Source organism: Amblyomma mixtum, chromosome 2 (genome assembly GCF_055824585.1).
Source record: "Amblyomma mixtum isolate Tamu chromosome 2, ASM5582458v1, whole genome shotgun sequence".
Taxonomy (NCBI): domain Eukaryota; kingdom Metazoa; phylum Arthropoda; class Arachnida; order Ixodida; family Ixodidae; genus Amblyomma; species Amblyomma mixtum.
This window is the reverse complement of record NC_143013.1, coordinates 318,907,858-318,919,988: the sequence shown is the minus strand read 5'-3', so window position 1 is coordinate 318,919,988 and position 12,131 is coordinate 318,907,858.

The window sequence follows — 12,131 nt, the reverse complement described above, 5'->3', positions numbered from 1 at the left end:
CACAGCGGCTGCTTGCTTGTGCTGATCAGTGTTCTCACTTCATGTCTGCTATTTATCCAATGTCCTTCGATCTCAGTTTGTGTAAGACGTTTTAGTTGATGCTATCGATGACTGGATACTTATTTTTTAGCCGACTGTATTATTCGATTGGCTGTTAAGTCGCTAGGATATAATTTGCATTAGGCACATGCCAAAACAACTCATTCCCACCTGTTGCGCCATCTTACAGCTGAACAAAATGTTCTCACAGCACATCGTTACTGGCGACGAATGTTCGGCGCATCACTTCCAGGCATAGATTAAACTAGCGAGAAAAAAGTGAAGACATTCATCGCCACCGAAACTGAGGATTCGAGCAAGAGCGATTAATAGCATATTAATACCGACACTGTTCTGCTACCGTAGAGGGCCAATAGGGGACATGAGCGCATCTTGCCCGAGACAAGATGGCGGAGTTCTGTATAAAAACTATGAAGCCTACAGGAGAAGTGATAAGTGTGTGTGGATAGAATCTATGAGCCATGGTTATTCCCCGTCCATCTGCCAGCCCGTGCAATTTCACACTAGTTCCAATGGGATTGGTCGAGAGAGAGGGGGAGGAGGGGAAGAATCAGTCGACGCCATTGGCTGGAGGGGCGCCTTTGCGCGGCACTTGCCGCTTCGTTCTTGAATTTTATTCGAATGTAGCCCTTCTTTCTTTATGTCAGCTGGAAACGCATGGTTGGCCATATTGTCTTGGGCAACATTGTTACCTGAAAAAAAAAATCGCAGTGGCTTAGCTCTGGTTAAGCCTGGATATACAAGCGAAAAACTGCACTTATGCTTTGACGTCATGGCTGTCGCAGTTCGCGCACAAGGCACTGGGAGCACCACGATAGCGGTTTAGATTTTGAGCCAACTCCCTCGCTATCACTTCTGGGTCTTCTTTTCTTCCTTCCATGGCGAATGTCTGCGTCTCTTCTACGGCCGCCGCCGCCGCCGCTCACGCGTTATCGCAACGCCTTGCGAAAGAACCTTCTCTTGGGACGGCGGCGGACACCGTGCGGCATCGGCGAAGGGTAAACCGGTGGCGAGGAAGAGAAGAGAGGGGGTGGCGAGGAGGGAAAGGGCGTGCCACGGCGGCGCCCAGGGGTGGCCCACGTGAAGCGCGGGGTTGATGAGCCTAGTGAAGCTTTTCGCTTCAAAAGCGCACTTGCGGAATTTTGCATATTCTCTAATGTAAGGCACTACGCGCCCGTGGGACTGACTATGCTCATCAATTCGTACCACGACCTGATCGACAACAACCTGAAAGGAGCAATCAAGCAAAAACGACGCGACTTGCTGAGCCGTGATGTGCTGTCTCAGCTTGATAATGTACAGCCACACACAAGTCGGTCATCGACAGATATCACATTTCTTCTTGTGGAGAACCTGAACTCCCCGCACCCAGCGTAATCCCTCGACCGAGGAACTGGAGGTTACCACGTTTACGGGCTTCTTATAAGGAATCTCAACCGATTGCTTGGATTTTCATGAGACTCAACGATTCTAATGTATGAAGCCTGTAGGTGAAGCATGCCAAGTTTATATTTGCGCTAGCATTTGAAATGGCGACGCAATCGCCGCTTTAAGGTTAGGTTTCTGTTCACAGCGTCGGAGAACCTCAATGACGACGTCATGGACGGTGACATTTCAAATTTCCACTGCCTTCTCCCACGTCCTGCCATGGATCGCTGGATGCCGCCAAACTACGCTCCGCGGGCTTTCTATTCTGTGGCTTTAGTTTTCTTCGTTCAAAGCAAGCGTTTGTATGTTGGGAATGGCTGCCTCCGTTGATGACGTCACCGTGCGCCCCCTACTTGGCGTTGTGAGCTGCGGAAAAACCTGGAAGCCATCGCTCCTTATTCGTCGATCACTTCATAATCTCATATGCTAGCACAAAACGACTTTACATGTTTTGCCTGCAAGTTTCCCCTATTCTGCCCCTTGATCCTCATGGAATTCTAAAACCTCTTCAGTAGCCCTTTAAGGGCTCGTCTGGGGTAGCAAGTTCCGCGCGGACAATGGGATAATAGAATAATAATAAAAAAATAATGGAAGGTTAACTGTCCACGATATTTACATACTGGTTTTATGCGGCCCCAAAGCACCCCAGTGCTTGCGGGTGGGCTTGCAGAAGCAGTGAGCACCACGCACCGGACAACGCGACGCTCACAAATATACACGTTTGATTGATGATGAAATATACACGTTTGAAAAACCAACTCTGTAAAGTAAAAAAATAAAAATAAAGAAACGAACAAGTACGTCCTCAAAAAGTAATACCGCACTCATGCTTCTGAGTTAAAAGACGTAGCAATATACATAAGTACAGAAATAAAACATCACGAAAGTAGTACCAATTTTCATACACAATTTGCGAGTAATACAGAGATAAAAAGGGAAAAAAAGAATACACTTCACCTTAAAAGCAACCAATTCTTCAAGTGCATTTCATATTTTCTGCTTAACTTTTCTACTTAAGTTATGCTCCCGGGACAGAGTAAAAAACAATGAAGTAATAGAATAAGTACAAAAGTGTGACATCAAGAAAATTGCAACACTTTCACAATGGCCATTATGCCGAGCAAGAGAGAAGAAAAAAAGGAAGAAAGAACGCAATGCTTCACGAAAGACCCAATTTCTTAACAGGACTTCTGATTTTTCTACTGCTGATATTCAGACGCTCTTCAGGAAAACTGTTAAACAACTGTGGCAGATAATACCTTTGACTTCTTTTCCCATAATTATTATAAACTCGTGGCATCAGAAATCTTTCTTTTGGCCCTGATTTTCTTCCTTTGTTCACAGGTTTTTGATACTGATACTAAACCACAGCCAAATTTTTGTTATCGGCCTGTTCGTAACCCCAGCGCCGAGCGTTGCTATCTGCCGCTCCGGTAGCAGGTGACAAGTGCTAATGCTTTTTACTTGCGACTGTGCCAGTGCATGGTCATGCCAGGGCATTCGTCGGCAATTGCCTCACATCCGCGGTACGTCGCTATTATCATCGGGGCGGTTACCTGTGATACAGGCGACGAACGCACGATGCGAGCATTTAAATGGATTGCCGGGACTACCCCTTAACTGGGTGAACCTGTGCACTGAAATAATGAACCGACTCAGCAGATTTGAAAAACTATATGCACGGTTTCATGTCGGCGAACAAGAGAGCAGCGGCTTTTGGCTATAAGTGCTACTTTGCAGAAAAACTGCGAACATCAACGCGATATTTTGGAGATGCATAAATGATTTCCGGTGCGTAACCGCAGTCATTCGACTGGAAACGACCACGTGGACTAAAAGACGGGAGCTAAACTCATCCTGACTTCACGAACTAGAAAATGAGAGGGTCGTGAGCCTGGAGGCGACGGTATAAGAAAAAAGACTTAATGGAGAAAGTACAAAAAAAAGAACTTGCCCGCATTACGCACCGTTAGCAGTCGGACTAAGTCCTACGACCGGTACTCTGGTCCGGTACTAGCCTTTGGCTATGGATCCACTCAGCTTTGTGTATTGAAGATGTACCTGTTATGTACCTGCCAAGGCTTTTCCTACTGGATATCAGCTCATCCATGGCGCAAAGGAGACCCAACCAGACACCACGCGGGTATACCCAGCCGTGAAGTTCTTCGACACCGGGAACCCAATACAGCGTTTTATCGCCGGGTACCAAAGCGAGCTTTAAAAAAAGTCTCCGGCGGTCTAACTAATGTGCGATATAATATTCAGCGATTCTTTTTGCGAGTATTTCTGCAGCCACTTTGGCATTGATCAGGTCCGCCTTTATAAGCGGAGCACTTCAAACACATCGCAAAAAGGGAGCAAATGCTCGTTAGCATCCGCCCAAGCGCACCCATACGGCTGCAGAGGAAAGCTAATAGCTTCTACAGGAACTTCGTAGGTAGAGAAAAATTCGTCCTTATCCGAGGTTCAAACCCGAGAACATCGCCTCACCTAGGCAATGGCTCTACCAACTGAGCTTACCGGCGCAGCTAGCAACGGTAGGGCGTGAGTGAAATGGTCAACTCGGAGTGGTGGTGGTGGTGAAAACTTTTAATTGCTGCAATAGAGTTTGGGAGCCACAGAGTGGCCCCGCTACATGGTCAGCGTCCCAAGTCCGGGACACCGCATGACAATGCCCCGTCTCTCGCCCGTTTCACCAGAGCCCTTTGGGACTCAAGCGAGGAGCAGTTGATGAGGGCAGTCTCCCATGCCTCTCTGGAAGGGGTAGGGAAAGGGGGTAGGTGGGGATCTTGAGTACATGTCCACACCATGTGGAAGATATCACAGGTCTCCACACAGTGCGGGCATCGCCCATCCGTGTTAGGATCGTAATACTTTAAGATTGCAGGACAGAGTAGAGTACCTGTCTGCAGGCGCCTTAAAGTTGGCTCCTCCGTCTTACTCAGCCCCTTTGCAGGGGCCGGGAAAAGGCGGTGGTTGTCGCTATAATGCGTTATTATTTCCCTGAAACTCAGAGTGGGAGCGGTGTTGATCAAGTGTTAAGGGCAGTCTGAACGAAAAACGTAGCGTTGAAACAGAACACAGAAAGATGAGGACAGGACGGGGCTACATGGGAATCCCCTTTGCTAAACGTCCCGGTGAGCTAAGTCAGTAGAGCAACTGCCCCCGTGAGGCGCTGACCCCAGGTTTAATAGCCACATTTAATAAACGCACTGCTTACGCCATCGGTGATGGCAATTGAAGAAAGGAACAAGAATCATTTGTAGAAAAGTACTCTATACAAAATACCTCTCCAAAAGTATTTCTACTGGGCCTCTCTCACTCCAAAAGCTGCGGTGTTTGAAATTCTTAAAGGATGGCTATTCACTCCAGGTGGTCCTGAATTTTTACTCGCGGTGGCAATGCAACTCAAGCGCTATTGGGCGAACGACGCCGGTCAGCTTGTCTGAGCCGCGACGTGTCCGACGAGCCAAGCCAGGCGCGCAGGCCGGAGTGGAAGAGACAAAAACAGACTCGAAGCTCGGCGGTAACAAGGTGCAAGCAGTGAGCCGTTCGCCCCGCCCGCTCTTTCTCGTCTAGCAGTCGCCGGGCCCAGAATCCAGGCAGAAAAAAAAAGACAAGGCAGTTGCTGCCTCCGAGCAGGCCACTGACAACCGGAATGCGCGGGTAAAATAACGAGGGCTCGCAAGTCTAAGCAGCAACGGAAGACTAATGACCTTCACCGCCTAATCTTTCAATGCTTGAAGGTGTGAAAAAAAGCTGAACAAATAACGCTTAGCGCTAGTTTTTACGCAGCATTTAGGTAAAGGAGGTATCGAATGTCCTCGCCGCACACTGATGAAACTTAATGCGTGATGCGACTCGAGAACAGAATTCTTGGTGTTGAAGAACGAATCGCACAGCTTGAATGCAGCATGAATGGTCTCTTACTTCAGATCGATGACCTTGAGAACAGAAGTCGATGGTAAAGCCTTATCGTGTATAGAATTAAAGAAGATGAAAATGCGACCACCGAAACCCTGGAGCATGAAGTATCTTTTAAAGTTATCAAAGAAGCCCTGGGATTAACTATTCCAGGACTTGAAAGAATTCATCGAGTTTGTGCTAGAGGAGAGAATTGCCGTAAATTAAAGGGCTCGAATATTTCAGTGAGTGAAGAAATTTCTTTGTGATTGCGCGACATACGAAAGGAACTCTGGGACAGCTGTAAATCAAATTGAAATAGCGGCGACAAGGTCGCTCTAATATGCGATAAAATTAAGATAAATGACAAATTGTTTGCATGGGATGACAGCCAGGACGACAAGCCAGAAATTCTACAAAAACATGGCAGCTCAGTGTAACGATGCATATAACGTGCTACGCCATAAAGAATAACAGTTGCTAACGTAAATGCGAGGATTTGTGGCCGTATGGCTGCGCTCGGGTGGACGTCAATGAGTAATTACTCCCTTATTGTAAATGCGAGGAGCTTTGCAAAAAAAAACTGTCGAACTTGAGCCAATTTTACTTGAGCATAGTCCTGACATCATCTCCATAACGGAAACGTGATTATCGCTGCATATATTCTCCTCGCAGATTTTTACCCCAGGTATGTTGTTTGCGCAAAGATGAGCCGTCGCGTGGCGCTGGTGTTGAGATTTTGCTAAAGGACAGTCTTCGTTTTGTTCTAAGGTATTTGTTTGGGCTAGTCGGTACATTGTTAAAACTGAAGGCACAGCGCACGGAAGACAGCGCTGTGTTTGTCCCTTCCTTAGTCCTGTCTTCCGTGCGCTGTGCATTCGTTTTGTTGCTTTGCCTGAAATGATTGATATCGAAGCACTATGGTGTAAGATTGATATTGAACAGATATCAGATTAGAACAGATTGGTGCAGTATACCGGCCGCCAAATGCTAGCACTGACACTCTGCACGTGGTGAATGACTATATGCAACGTCACCTTCACGATTATAAAAGCAGCTATTCTTACTGGCGATTTTAACCTTCCGGGAATGCTGTGGGACCTACTTGACAGTGGACAAGTTGATTAAACTAGCAGTGATGCCCTCCTAGACATGATGCTTAATTTCGGGTTTAAACAAATTGTTCATGAACCCACGTAACCCCTGCAAGCAGCAACATCCTTGATTTGATCTTCACAAGTGATTCTATTCCTGACAGTAATATTTTATGTGAAGCAACACCTGCCATTAGTGGTCACATGGCAACCAAATGTTCTGTTTCGCTTCTTACACCTCGGAGCCCTGGCAAATATGTATCCTTGGTTCTAGTAATATTCAATGGGGGGCTAGTTGGTCTAATCCCAGAATTCCATCTTTTTTTGCGCACACAGAGACGACACAATAAGGACGAAAAAGACAGGACAGGGTGCAACTTCCGACTGTTTTATTCAGAAGAAGCAGGTGACTTTTGTAGCCAAAAAGGGAAGGGGTAAGACACACTGCCACGTGCAGTTCAAAAAAAAAAAACGGAGAAGGCGCAAAGGAAGGGCACAGGCGACTCAGTTTTTATCTAACGTATCTAGAAAGAGAAAACTTTTGTCATACAATGTCACATACGGAGTACTAACTCATTCACTACCCCACTTCCTAATATGATAGGCCTCAGAAAGTTCCCGCGCAATCTTGTCTGTGCTCCTTCACAAGATGCTAGGGCTTTAGAGCCTTGCATTCCGCATTTGCTGTTTTGCTTTCTTTTTTACGTCATTTTCTTTTCCACATTCATTAATGTGTACCAGCGAAAGTGAAACGGCAAACGAGCTTCGGTTGCCGAAGCTTTGCGTAAGAAGGTTGAAAGAGAAAGGAAAATAACTGCTACTCAAAAGTAGCAGCAGTTCCTGAAAAGACGGAAACCTGTAGCGATCCCCTATCAGCATAAAGTGGCATATAATCTCAAATCCATCGCTAACAAGTTCAAGGTACCCGTGGTTTTTTCGACCCAAGGAAACTTTCTTCACTGTGTCGTCTGGTTTCACGCTGTAGTAGCAACAGCTCATACTGCACAATTAAGCATGCGAATCAATATGGGAGACGTGAAAAAGGTACGAAATTTCGTTTAAATGTAAGAAGGTGTACATTGGGCGATAGGGTCGATGTCTCTGCGGTACCGGTTCACTCCTGCCTGTACACATTAATGAATGTGGAAAAGAAAATGACGTAAAACAGAAAGCAAAAAAAGCAAATCTGCGATGCAAGGCTCCAAGGGACTAGCAACTTGCGCAGGAGCACTTACACGCTTGCGCGGGAGCTAGTTGAGGCTGCACCATATTAGGAAGTGTGGGAACAAATTTGTTAATACGCCGTCTGTGACATCGTATTACAAAAGTTTTCCCTTTCTATATGTGTTAGATAATAGCTGAGTCGCCTGTGGCCTTTCATAGTGCCTTCCCAGTTTTTTTTTTTTTTTTTGCCCTGCACGTATCAGTCTATCTGTTTATCTTCCTTTTTGGGTATAAAAGTCATCCGCTTTTTTTCTGACTAAATTGCGCCCCGTCCTGTCTTCCTTGTCCTTATTGTGTGGTCTCTGTGTGCGCAAAACGAATTCTTTGGTTCTATACTGAGAAAATGCTGACGATGTCATTACAGTCGTTTAGTTGTTACACCCGGAATTTTGAAGTCATTTTAGTGGTCTGACAGTGTCTGAGAATGTTTTATGACAAATATTCAAGGCTCACATACAGCAATGCGTATCTTGATATGGTGCAACTAAAACTAAGAAACTCAGAAAGAAGAACCCATGGATATTCCGCGAGATTATTTGTATGAAGCATATGAATAATCTCCTAGTAATCTAATATTATTAGTATTAATAATAATCTTCTATCCCTCAAACTTAGATATCTCCCTCAAACCATCTATTCCGTCTGCATCCCTTATTACTAAGTTACTGGCTTACACATCCTTGGTTCCTTCTACGCGTAGACCTGAATACAACGTTATCAGCTGAATAAGCTTCAAACATATTCAATTTTTATTGCGAAAGCAATACTACTTGCACTTTCACGCCTTTGCCGTGCCGCGGCCGGTGACCACCATCGTGCCGCGGCCGGTGACCACCATTGACCTTCATTTGACCTTGAGTGCATTAGATTGGATTAGATTAGATTGGACTGAATTGGATTGGATTAGATTACACTAGATTACATTAGATTACATTGGATTAGATTGGAGTGAATTGGATTTGATATGATGAAATTGGATTGGATTTGATTGGTTTTTTTATTGCGAAAGCAATACTACTTGCACTTTCACGCCTTTGCCGTGCCGCGGCCGGTGACCACCATTGACGTTCATTGACCTTGATTGCATTACATTGGATTAGATTAGATTGGACTGGATTTGATTGGATTACATTACATTGGATTGTATTGGAGTGGATTGGATTGCATCGGATTGCATTGGATTGAAGTGGATTAGATTGGATTGGATTAAAATGGTTTGAATTACATTTGCATTGGATTGGAGTTGAATGGATTGGATTGCAGTGGATTGGATTAGATTGGAGCGGATTGCATTGGATTGGATATGATTGAATTAGATTGGATTGATTTGGATTATATTAGATTGCATTGGCATTCATTGGATTGGAGTGGATTGCATTGGATTGGACTGGATTGCATTGGATTGGAGTGGAGTGCATTGGATTGGATTGGTTTGGACTTCATTAGATGGGATTGGATTTCATTGGTTTGGATTTGATTGGATTGACTGGATTGTATAACCGATGCACCACCACAAGTCTAACCACAAGCACCACCACCAGCTACACTACCAGCTGTACCATGGCGTAGGTACGGATATTGCTTTCGCAATTACCTGGCTTAACCAAGCTAAGCCGCAGCGGATTTTTGTTCATGTGTCTGTGCTCCCTTAAATGGCAATGGGTCATCAGTCCTTTCACTGAAATATTCTCCCTGATAGGCAGTTTTTTATAGACACTTTTAGTTGCGTAGAACAGCCGCTGTGACCAAGCTGAAGCTTGCTGAGTCCTTGCCCACAGTCCTGGAGGTCGCAGTGAGCGTCCATGACATAAGAGAAATGACACTTCCCGCTGTTCACCAACTTTTCGTTCAGGTGTGCATGTTCTCCAGATATAAATAAATATAAAAGAAACCCGTCTTCTCGCCTGCACGTGCGCCACCGTTGACATGCTGTAGCTTAGGTTTCCCGTAACTGTCACGTGCAGGGCTCGAAAATGATGCACTGCCCACCATACATGTTGGAATCAGAGAGCTACTTGTGAGTTTTGTTAGTGCAGTGTTAGTAATTATATGGCTAGTCTGCCTATGAGTCTGCACTGACATGAAAGCTGACGCTCCTGTGTTGTCCTTTTCTTTCTTGTGTTGTCGACGTTGCGCCGCAGTATTTTCAGTCCTGCACCAACTCGTCCTACAGGCCGCCATCCTAGAGCCTTCGGCCACCTGTCGCTCTTCGCTCTGCTCGCGCGCCCCCTCCCAACACACGTGCGTGTCACGCGACGGCATCACTGAACAGCCGGTCACGCCGGTGGCCAAGGTCCCCGTGACCGGTCCCGGGCGGCGGAGTCCAGTTAACCAGAAGGAGAGCGCTCTGGGCGAATTTCACGCCAGAGGCAAAGCTGAGAGAGCACAGCGAGGAGAGGACCCCAGGCCGGTCCAAGCGCAGCCGGGGCAGGGCAGCGAGAGCGAGTATACCTGCTCGATGCTGCTGTGCCGAAATAGCGCGCGCTCTCCTCTCCTCAAGGACTCCGTGTTTGTGCCAAGATGAAGCTAAGCGAGAGCTCAAGAGTGGGAAAGGTCGCAGCATGCGAGGGGCGTCACATCACTCTGGAGACAGCGGCGAGAGCGATTTGCTTTGAATGCTGGCCAACACGCGGACTGTCTGTACACTCTCCTCCTCGCCACAGCACCCTGACAACGCCTTCTGCCGCACGGCTGCGCTCCGCGGCGAAACGCAAGTCACTCTTCCACTCTGGCCGGGACAAACAATTGGGCGGGTGGCCGAGAACTGTGACAATGCCCCTGGCGGGTCCCTCGTCATCGCCGCTTGTGCAAGCGCAGCAGTCCGCTTCAGAAGTGGGCCTCTGAAGCGCGCGAAATGGAACTGAAAATAAGCTTTGACAAATGGAGCTGTTTCCTTTCGACCGGTACCGAGGGCCCCCACGAAAAGATGCCGAACCTTACTCCCTTTCTTACTTGCTGAGCGAGTGCGGCTTGTACCGCAGCTACCTTTTGCGCTGGCTCTCCACGTGGTTAAGGCTCTGCGGCTCTGAGATAAGGAAACAGTGGCCTTATCTTCGGATGTGCGCCATTGCTCAGTAAGGACAGATCAGGAGAAAAATATGGGAGAAGGTTCATGCATGCGCTGGCGTTGGACAAACGGAGAGGGGTGGGATATTGCCTAATCCATTTTGGAGTGTCCCTTTAAAACGGATGCGGTACGGCTCCGGTTGGTCCCTGTATAGTGCTTCACTCATCGGTGTCTTCGTAGTAGTGTGCTAGCCACATGTTTACAGTGTTGCGCTGCTTCTCTGTTATTTCCGCAAGCTTGAACGGTGTTCATACTCTTAGCATTAAACCTGTTGAAAATGTCCTCGGGAAGACAGAAACGAAAACCGGTGCGACGGGTAAACTGTTTGCACCTTATCTCACTATTACTTGAAAAAAAAAATTTACAGATGATTGCGGTAGTCAGTAATGCGAAATCTGAGCGCAACTCTTCACACGCTGTCTGTCACCGCTGGCAGGTGCCTGTTACGCAGCACGCCACCGTCCGGGATCTTCATTTGGCAGCCACCTTTTGGTTGTCCATTCGTCCGCTCTCGCCGTGGCAGGTGGTGTTTCGCTTACCTGCACCTGTCACCTTCCAGGTGGCGTTTCGCTCTGCTACCTGGACGTGCAGTTACGCCGACGTCTGCTACGACGCGGAACGCAGGAATGGGCGCCAATGAGCTGCGCAGTAAAAGTTGAAGAAATACTGACGCTCTCGAAAATTTTTCCAGTACTCCAAGGTACATCTGACTAAAAAAAAAAATTAAAACATCTAAATCATCAAAGGAAAGACAAAAAGCTAGAACATACGGAGACCTGAAAATTATAAGAAACATTCCTTCTGAAATCAACACGCAAAGGAAAGGCACGTATCTGCAGTCGCTCTACCAACTGAGCTAACCAGGAAGGCTGGCATATGTTAGGGCAAGAACGAATTTACCAGCAACTCGAAGTGGGAATGCTGGTGTTCGTACTATGGTAAGCAGACTGTTCAGTATATCACTATTAAATACCTTACGTCTGAACTTAAAAAAATCATATACATTATTTAATCTTGAAAAAGACACTAAAACAACACCTCAGAGGCATTAGTTAACCATTAGCTTCCTTTTTTTTTTTAGTTCGTGTTCACAGTGTCCAATTGTGTGTATGTTACAAATATGTTACTATGTTACAAATAAGTATCGCAAGGTTTCTGTACAGGAGGTCCACTTTCAGTCATCGACTATGAGACCTCCTCCTGCATATCAAATGGTACTCACCAACTAAATGACTAATAAAAATTCAGATTCTGATTGTAATAAAGGAGTGATTGCTTTTAGCATGCACCCATGAGCAGCCTAAGGGTTCCAAGAAAGGCTTTACAACTCTCTCAGAAACTTCGCAATTTTCTTC